Below are 11,085 nucleotides of genomic sequence, written 5' to 3' on the forward strand. Positions count from 1 at the left end.
TGTCACATTTTCTGAGTTATTTTTTCTTCTTTTTATTTTCAAGTGGAGCTGCAGCGACTAATCGACTAATTGTCACTTATGAAATTAATCACCAACTATTTTGATAATTAATATGTTTGAGTAAGAATTAGCTGGGATAGGCTCCAGAATGTCAAAATGACATGTCACATAATAAAAACCCAGCTGATACAGTGAACCCTCGCTATAACGCGCTTCACCTTTCGCGGCCTCGCTGTTTCGCGGATTTTTTTAGTGCAGTTTTTTATGCTTTTTTTTTTTTTACAGTGTATGAACGTGTATGTTCTTCTCTCGGAAAAAGACACCTGCACCACGGCCTTCAGTAGAAAAAGACGCTACAGCGGAGCGGAGTCAGCACAAAGAGGCGCAGTCAGAGGAACTGTGAAATACGTGAGTCAAAATGTGTCCAACCTCGTAGGTTGATTATTAAAATTATTATTTTACAGTATTTCTGAAAACTATCATAGTTATTTGTAAGAAAACGTTTCTACTTTTATTTCTTAAACAAATGCTTGGGACTGAAAACAGGTTTTGATCTTTGGTTTCGTTCTACAGTACTGTATAAAAATTGTAAAAAATAAAGCTGACTACTTCGCGGATTCCGCCTATCGCGGGTTCTTTTTGGAACGTAACCCCCGCGATAAACGAGGGTTCACTGTAAAAGGATTAGGTGACCGTACATGGGTTGAGAAAATTCATCCAAGTCCTAAATTACATAAAATATTCAAAAATTCACTGCATTAAATAGACTAACAACTATGGGGGGGTTTCATAACTCAAGAAAAATGCATGTTTTAGAGATGCTTTAGACTTGAGATAATATTTATTTAATTAAATTACAATAAAACATCTAAATAAGAAACCGGCATACCAGTGAAATGACACCAGCAATGCTGTTATTCCTCATTTCCACAGATCATTCAAGCGAGTCTGCCTTGTCCTTTAGCATGATTGCACTCAAAATCCCTTCCTGTGAATGCTGACAGAGAGGACGATTTAAAGGATGTTTCTTGTTTTTTTTTTTCAAATGCAGCTTTTTATGAAACAAAATTTGAACGACTGACATCAGGGTGACTGTCAGACTAACTAACATTTTCTCCTGGAACCTATAGCAAAACCACCAATGAATGGATGTTTTGGCAAACTCTGTGAATAATTGACACATCAACTGACAGATCCACGCTCAGAGGAAACACAGCTTTCAGTTTGCCATGACACACTGGGCTTTGCATCAGGCCTCTATTTCCTGGGTGTCCTGTTGTGTTGTCGTAGCTGACCAGCTGGCTTGTGAGGCCCAGAAAGGCCCCAGTGACATGTATCTCCTAGATGCTGTTGACTAAAGCCTTCTCTCTGGCTGGCCCTGAAAGATCTGCTTTTCTCCGCTGCATATACAGCAGTGGAAGCTATAATGGTAACCGCGTTGGGGGCCATAAAGGAGGAACAAACAAATGGTCGAACCCCCAGCATTGAGATACAAAAAGAAGAACCAGCCAGGACCAGCTACGAACCAGTTCTGGCCGTCTTTGTGCCTCCATTTTTCTGCTTGTCACTTTTCTCTTGGTTTCCTCTTTTATTGAGGAGGGTTCAACATAGCCACAATGCCCAGGGTTTTCTGTACTACCATTCCTGGCAACCACTCAGCCGTCCCCATTCCCTCAGGCTTCTTCCGCTTCACAGCCTGCTCTTTTAAATGTAGCTGTTTTGTTCAGAAAAAAATATTTTAACACATCAAATACAGTGCGAGGTGAAAAAACCCTGGTCTTCACCTAGCAGTCCTCTGAACCTGGCCTACCAACCACATAGCTGTGAGCTTCACTGCACAGCCAGGCCTCTCGGTGTCTCTCTGGCTAAAGGCGTGCAACGTGGTTGGGCAGCAAAGCACAGTGCACAATGGCACATGTTGTGCGGTTTCCTGGGAACGGGTTGGAGAACAGTGGTACTATTGTGCCAGGCATCATTATACTGCCGGGGCCCCCTTGGCTGTAGTTCGCCAGGCCACTTGAGGGGCTGAAAAGGTATTTCACTGGGCTCTAATTGAAAAGACGCCACCTTGAATTCAACAAATGCCAGTATCCTGTATTCATGCGCAGTTGTAGCAGAGTTGCTGACGGTGGCAATGGCAGAGGCAGGGCTACCGTAGTGGGACAAATCACTGCACAGAACCACGCTGCCACTCAGATAGTCTACAAATCACGGCGAGGTTGGGGGAGCCATTCAGAGACATTGCGCGATGGGCCGTCCTGCTACAAGGGTTCCTCCTCAATGGCCTCGAGCAGTGGACCTTGAAACAGGAGACCTGATTGGCCCGAGTTGTGTCCTCTACAATCACTATATTCAATAGCAAAGGAAATACATGACACCCTTGAAAATAGCTAAGTGTAAATCCACTCACTGAATCAGAACCTCTTATTTTTAGAAGGCTTGTTGTCCGGTCTTTCGAGCAAATGAAGGTGAAACAGAGACAGCAGAAATGCTTTGAAGATATTACCCCTATAAAAGTATGGCAAAGGTTTGACTGCATATATGCTGAGTCTAATGGCAGGAATTATCTGCCAAGTAAAAAGATATGTTCTGAAACTGCATGATATTGTTTAATCCATACACGGTTAGCAGATGCATGGCAGCCTATGGTACAGGATTGTCAGATTTTAATGTGGACATGAGCGATTTCATCATTCTTGGGTCTTGCCTTTAATCATAGTAGCACCATCGGGTGGATTCAGAGTCAAATCTAATTGAAATAACGAGTCACCACAAATAATTTGAAGCATGAAAAGGAAGAAAGACTTTCAGCCCCCACAGACTCAAACTCAGTGACCAAAGAACCATTGTGGTGTGAAACAGAGATAGGGCTGTTTGTACAAACTGAAACCCTCTGTAGCCTGTAGACACTGTGTCGTGACAAAACATATGTACATCTGTCTGCATGAGAAACCGCAGTCAACCCTGATGTCAAAACATCTCATATCCAAGGAAATCAGGGTTTAAACGAATGTTCAAAATGATGCATTTGGTGTTCATTTTGTTCAGTGCACAACCCTGTGTGCAGAACATAGACAGGCTGACAGGGAGGTATTTAATCTTGCACTCCTCTGTTACGTTAATTGTAACTACATTTTCTCAAGATCACATAACGACGGCAATGGAAATGCAAACACACAAAGCTTTGCGTCAATAACTGAAATAAAGAAAAAAAATACGGATTAGAAAGAAGGAAAAGCAACTAAGCAACAGACGGATCAGATGGGGAAAAAAGAAAGATTATCTTTACAAAACCAGTATCCCTCCACTGCTGTCCAAACTTCCGAATCCTGTGCAAGAGTTAATGCCACATTGTGATGCTCTTGGTGGGAGTAAATGCGTCTTTTCACAGCGACAGCAGAGGCTATGTTTATTCAAGTCCTCATCCAAAACATCACCTCCGTTTGCCAACACACAGTGAGTGTGTGTGCCTCAGTTCGCCGGCTCTGACGTAAGCAGCTCTGAGGAGGGACGTCATCCCACAAGGAGGGAACCAGAGCCAGGAAGCTTCGCTGATTGTTATTCCCAAACTGATACCTGAACCAAATCCTGCTGCGCCTACTGATTCACCCTCATTTATTGCTGTGCATGTGTGCATTTGTAGTTCATTCAGTGAGTACTATAATTAAATGTGCGGCTTTGAATGTGTGTGTGTGTGTGTGTGTGTGTGCAGTTTATGTAATGAGTAATCTCAAACTGTAATACTGCCTCTTCTGCCAGGACTTGATGACATTCTAATAGGCCTGTGGCCATATAAGCTTTCTTAATTGAGTCCCCAGTGTGATTTTCAGAGACTCTTAATCTGTTGAAGTGTGTGTGGCAATCATTGATGGTTTTATCCATCCACGACGATGGATGTGGCAAAAGCAGAGCTACAAATGTTTTAAATGTCATTAGAGAGCATTTTCTTCAGAAGAATTGTCCTTAAAATCATCTACAACATATGTACAGCTATCATTTAAAAGTCCTATCTCACTGCATGCAAGCTTAATACAGGAATACCCCCTGTACTGGAAAAATGACAGACAGCATCTGGGAAGCAAATTCCTCACCCTCTCTCTCTGTCCACGAGCGGAAACAGATTTCACTGATGAGTGGCTAATAAGTCAATCAGCAAACATTTTATTGTAAATTAATGAGTTCAGACGTGGGACCTCTGACAATCAGGATGATAGACTCGATCAGATTAGGGCCCATCTAGCTCAGACAGGAAATCAGGATCAAACCGCTCAGGTCACTCCATGCACTGACGTATAAAAATAGCTACATAGGAGTGAATAGCCTCAATATAACCCCACGTCATGTCGCACAAAAAGCTGTGTTTAAGTGCTTCTGCATGTGCCGCTGAGCACAGCAGCTGGCTGATATAAGCTGTAAACACTCAACGAATGCATCCAGCAACCATCTGCCTGTATTCTGGTTCTTCACACAAGGCTGAGCTTTCCCACAAACACATGGTGACAATGCTACACACACACACACACAAAGACATATGCAGGGTAATTATGGGAAAATATTATGCTGTTGTAGAATAAATGACACACTCCAAACAACTACAGGCAGAGAATAAAGCCATCATCATTACAAAGTGTGTGACAGAGAAGAGAGAGATTTGTAGACATAAGATAAAGCACATGCAAAAGGATGCAAATTTCAGTCAACCACATCATTAGTCAATACTTGATTAACTGTTAATACAAAGAAAGCATAGTGGGCAGTTTTCTATATCCTGATAAAACCATATTTAACCACAGACATGTGGCTTTTTTGTAATGGCAGCTCGGTTACATTAGCCACTCCACCATTAACTGTAAACTACAGCTTATCTTTAATTCATGAGCTCCAGCCTGAAGCCATTAACTACCACAAGAGTCTTCGTCATGGTAACCCGTTGCTAGCAAAATCCCCACAATGCTCCCTGCTTGGACCTGCCCATAGTCTGAGTGAATGAATCCTCAAGTCACTACAGCAATAAGCAGCAAGATGGGCCACCCGGTTGGAACTAATATACAAAACATTTTCTGACATGCATGTCCTTCATCTTTTGCCATGCAAACATTTATAATTGGTTAATGGAAGACAATCGATACACGGTTAATCATTAACTTCGATGCACATGCTTATGGAATTCACCTGACTTACAAAAATAAAAATAAAAACTTGCAACAGTAAACCTTTAACAACTTCTACAATTTAACAATATAACACATAACAGGATGGAAAACACAATGAGATGAATTTCTGAGAACAATGATGCCATACATGTTTAGTGTTCATTGGCAGTTTACAAAAGCTGTGTTTTTTTTTCTGTGTAAACAATTTCAAATGATAGCTGATCAAACTCTACAGGTTGAACAATGAGTGCAAATGCCAGATTGTTGGATAAAAAGTCAAAGGTACACGAAACCAGAAAGGGAAATATCAATTCCAAAAGAAGAATCATCAAATCTTGGATCCAAAAATTGTGCAGCGCTGCTTTGTAGAGACCTGAGCATTTAAACTACTAAAACCACTTCATGTTTATGATTTTGGTTGATTCAGAATGTACTGAGCAGCTACAGTATCGTGCAGTGCATTGTTCCCACTGAGGGTTACGGGAAACATTTGGGCCGACTGCCAACGCCGATATATGCACATATTTTTTCCACCTAACTGCAGAGAACATAAGATCTCTCATGTGGTCGAATTCACAAGTTATTATGCTGACTCTTGTCACGACGGCCTGCTGGCAGGTGCTGACGTAATGCTTTTCAATTGTACAGATTCACTGAGCAAAATCATAAAACTACTTCAACTTTCATGGAAAACATTTACTTTTATGCAACATCCATCCATCCATTATCTATACACCGCTTAATCCTCATTAGGGTCGAGGGGGGCTGGAGCTTATCCCAGCTGACTTAGGGTGAAGGCAGGGGACACCCTGGACAGGTCACCAGTCTATCACAGGGCTACACTCAGAGACAGACAACCAAGCTTTATGCAACATTTTCATATAAAAATTAAAACTGCAGCATGACCTGCCTGTCCTGATCATTTTAGGCTGATATTGCTATTTCATTTTAAAACCTTTATCGGCAGATACTGATGAGGATGCCGATTTATTTATTTATTTATTTTTAATCCATCCATGCATAGCTTTGTCCTCAGTAGGGGTGCAAGGGGGTTGGAGTCTATCCCAGCTGACTCAGGGAGAAGGCAAGGGACATATCTTTGGACTGTGGGAGGAAGCCAGAGAACCTGGTGGGAGAATATGCAAATAAAAACCCCAGACTGGGAATCAAACACAGGACCTTCGAGTTGTGAGGCAGTCACTGTACCACCATGCCACCCAGTTTCATATGTCATATTTAATTAATGGCAAAAAAATACAAAAAAAACATGATGTCTCAACCGTGAACCTTTTAACCATATGTTATAACAATAAGGGAGGGCTAAAACCTCCAAAGTCATAATCTTAAATTTTAATTTTCTATCTTCACTAGAAGTTGGGACGTGTTGTTTTGTGTGCGTATTGACATCGACAACTCATGATTGCTTTGTTACCAACTTTTTAGCAAATATCTGACCAAGTATTTAAAATAATGTACAGTGTGAACGACTGAAAGAGTTGGAAGCAAATGACAGACTACTTTTTATCACTATTTAGTGGCAATAATTGAATGCAATTTAAGTGCTGGGTTCAGTTTTTTGGTTCTGCTATTACAGTTATGTTCACTGGACAATATGTGTTGGTAATTCTGTTTCCAATGTGTGTTCAGAAAATAAGACTTGAAAAGCAATAACTAGTGATGTACGATACTAAAACTTCTGGCCAATACCAATATTCGATATTAATATTTCTGATATTGCCGATAACTGTTATTACCGAGTAAGCACTGTGAGAACGTAAAAACTATTCAAAAGAAGCCCATGCCAAATTAGACCACATACTCTTCTTTATTACGTAACAAAAGTAAAACATATTTTAAAATATTTAACATTAAAGTCCAGGACCATTTAAGTAAAAAAGTGAAATAGCAGCAATATCAAATGCAGAGACGAAGGCACTAATGTTTGACAATCATCGTTTTTTCACATTGGCTAAATTTGTTCATCGGACCGATACCGATATATGGCAAAAACACTAGTATCAGCCAATACCAATATATCGTGCATCCCTAGTAATAACCAATAACAGAAACTAATTCACGCCAAGCAGGGTTCAAACCTGTGCAGGGAGACCCCATTGGATTTCAAGCCCAACGCCTTAACCACTCAGCCATCACAGCTAATGTGAACAAACCTTGAGCTGCAATCTTGAGTCACCGTGGAGATCTATATGGTCAGTTTTTCTCAGTTACTTTGGTACATTTCTCAAATCATCCTCAACATTTGCAAAACAGTAAGTACTTTTCTACAAACAATTCGTACAAATAGCAAAACACCATGGATTACCTGCAAAAGGCAGCAGTTGCTCAAAATCCTTAGTTCATCTCTCAAAACTAAACATCTGTGTCAATGAACATGTCAGTGCCATCAGAATGACAAGTCCTTGTGTCAGTGTGTACGGATAAGACAGTCAAATTGTTTGGTCATGTTGTCAATATAACAGTCTGGAGGGATGTTCTGATGTAAACTATGGCTAAAGTTTTGATGACAGTTATTGTAAATTGTGAGTTACACCTTAGTGTGTGTGTGAGATTGGTTGCAAGAGACTGGACAAGATTCATATTTACACTTTTACTGTTTGTACTGTAATTTGTTGGCAGACCATGTCATTGCAATACAGAAAGGAAAAGACAGCACTGCATAGCACAAAGGGAAAAAACAAAAAACAAAAAAGCAAAAGTAGAAATGTGAGCACAGGACAGTCTCTTTAGGGAAAACTGTACATGCAGTGCTGTAGGAATAACAGTGCAGTCTTTCTATTTGCCAGTTGATGGTCCATGAGGTGCACCTTTGAGGTATTTCAGAAAACTGGTTGATCATTGGTTGATCTATGTAATGCTACACACATTTCCCTTCATTAGAGAAAGTCAAGAATTACCTGCGAGTAATTTACCAATTCTGGACAGATTTAGAAAAGTCTCATGGGAATGTATAGAAATATTGTTCATCCATTTTACATGTAAAGACTTATGCCATGAACTAATGCCTAAATGTTGTGAGGGGTGACACTATTCAGCAGAGACCCATTATAATACATTTTGATCAACATGACATAAGCAACTAATAATGTAGGAAACAGCAGAGAATTGTACATAATAATTTGCATAATTGTACCAAAGCATTTAGAACTTGTTCAAAGAAATGAGAAAATGCTTTTTAATGTGCACAATGATGTGAAGATTGAACAAGTAGTTTTGAGAATTTCAATTCTTATCTGAGAAACATACCAAAGTGACTGAGAAAAACTGTAATATAAATTAGTATTAATGTTTATGGTGTATATTTATTCAAAACTGTATTGGTAATTAGGTTCAAACAATTAATCAGTTTTCGCAATCAAATGTTTTTTCTCAAATCATTCACCCTTGGTGGCTTGGCTATATGTAATATATTACATAAACAGATTAAACGTTTTTATCTTTATTCATACTCACAAGGCAGCTTTCATATCAACAAGTGAATCTGCACAACTGTTCATTTAAGCATCAGTGTTTTTGAAATTCTTCCACTGTAGAAACATCAAGCTAATGCACGACCATGAAACACAGCATGTGAGCTGCTCACCAGTTACACTTAGGCATGGAGAAAGTATTAGTAAACCATGTGAAAAGATCAGGACCAAGACTTCCAAGTTCAGTTTATAACAGCTGGTAATGGACACCAGAAGTCAAAGGACACCAATGGAGCAAACAGGAAAAAGTCTGCATAAGGTCAATATGGTTTCCTTTTATCAACCAGGAGATTTTTCTATGTTGAGGGCAGAATGAAGCAAGTTACTCAAAAAAAATAGAACCAATTTCATATTACAATGGGAAAAAAGTAGTAGTTAGATTACTTGTAACAGTGTCTCCACACCTGCATGTCACAGCAGGTATTTACTATAACCTAGCATGCCCCTAAATATTGTCAATAAAAAATTTCAAAGTAACCTTCAACCCAGCGTCTTTTTTTCGACGGTCAAAATGTTTTAGTTGCAGAAACAAAATGTTGTTTTCTCTGTAGCAGTTAACTGATTTCATAAATGCAACACACTATAGCTTTTTATACATAGCATAAAGGTAAAAAACCATACATGCAGTGTGATCTTCATTTTAGATGTCAGAAGGGTTTTGTGGCTCCCACTGTTTTCTTTTTTGTGGGAAACTCGTCCAAATGGCTCTTTTGAGTGTTTAAGGTTGCCGACCCCTGTACTAAACTGATCAACCCCAAATACAGCTCACATTAAGACAGAAAAAAAGCCCAGAAAATGACAAAATAGTAGAGATCAGTAATATTTAATTGCTAATATGTATTCCCTTAAACTGCATGTTGGTTAAAATTCAGTAAAACTCAAGCCAAATCAACCTAATGATTTTCATCCGCACCCAAATACCCATTCTTAAAGTTCGGCTGGATACGAAAGCCGAGAACCCACTTTGTTGGTCCAGTTTCTCTGAACATGACCTAATTATTACCCCAACGCAGAAAGCGGTATCTGCATTATTTAGATACCGTATGGGAATTAAATGATCACAAATAATCGGCCTGCGCAGCATGACATCCTTTTCTATCTGTTTTACACTTTGACCCTAAAAAAAAAGCACTTTTCCTGAACTTCACAGCTTCTGTAGTTCCTGCGCTCTGCCTTTGTAGGGCAGCAGAGGTTCTATATTACTCTATTGTAAAGTAACATTGTGTTCTGCACATCACAGATTAGGAGTCTGGTGTCTCCATGGCTGGCATTAAGAGATTTACTGCTGCTATGCATTTAACTCTTAGTAGGAAATCAATGTTCACAATCCAACATGCGTAAGTGAGGGAAATCTCCCTTTAACTGCCATCAGGTGTCTCATTAGACACTATGCCATCTCTGTTTCCTTACAGTGTCATCCTGCCGTCCCTTCCTCCTCCTCTGCTGCAGGCCATGAAGCAACACCGTTATTAGCCAGCAGGGAGAATAGAAGATTAACTTCTGACTAAGAGATTTGTATGTCAGCTTCTGAGATGCTCCTCATCTCCAGGATTCCTATAAGCTGCTGTGACACACACACGTCAGAGGCTATAATATGATGCAGGCTGCGGTCTCAGCGTGGCAGTGTGTTTAAACATCCACTGAGAGGTGGAAGGGATTATCTCACAGCAAGTGTTTCAGAGACTGTCTTTAATCACGATTATTCTATAGGTTCGAAGCAGGCAAAAATAGACCGCAACAACCTGCCCTCCGGTCTCCACTGGTGATATGCTATATACGACATTATACAACGTATACGCACACAAGTGCGAATCACTGTCTGACAATGCACTTGTTTCACATCACCACATAACACCTAACAACATGCACTCACAAATATTTGCACATACACTGTAAAAAAATTTTTTAAAAACTGTTAAAAGAATTTAGCAGTAAAAAAAATTGTAAAATAACCATCTTATAAAAAAAAATCATAATTGAAATATATTTTCTATCCTTACTTTTACATTAGATCATGTGGATTATTTTTTTTTCTTTTTAGTATTTAATGGATATTACATGCATACAAACAAGGAAATTACAGTCGTGACTTGACATTCCAACCCTTAACAATCTGAAAATCTTGCTATCCGACAGGTTTTTAGGAAAAACAAACGGAACCCATTAAAAATAGCCTTAACATACAGACAGCCTTGGATTCCGGCTCCGACATGACGTTCTATGTCAAATAAGGATAACTGCATTCTATCTGACTTAACAATCCGACAGATCGGCTACATTCAGATTGCAGGACTTAATGCTCAATTCAGATTTTTTTGTAAAATCCAAAGTTTTTGCAAGTTCGTTCACTTTTCCAATTGAATCCGACTTGTATGTGATCTGCTGTGTGAACTTCATACGACCCAAAAGTGTCCCGCACGCGCAAGTGTGAATAACAACGTCAC

This window comes from Stegastes partitus, unplaced genomic scaffold, assembly GCF_000690725.1.
Source record: "Stegastes partitus isolate 25-593 unplaced genomic scaffold, Stegastes_partitus-1.0.2 Scaffold328, whole genome shotgun sequence".
In the NCBI taxonomy this organism is placed as follows: Eukaryota; Metazoa; Chordata; class Actinopteri; family Pomacentridae; genus Stegastes; species Stegastes partitus.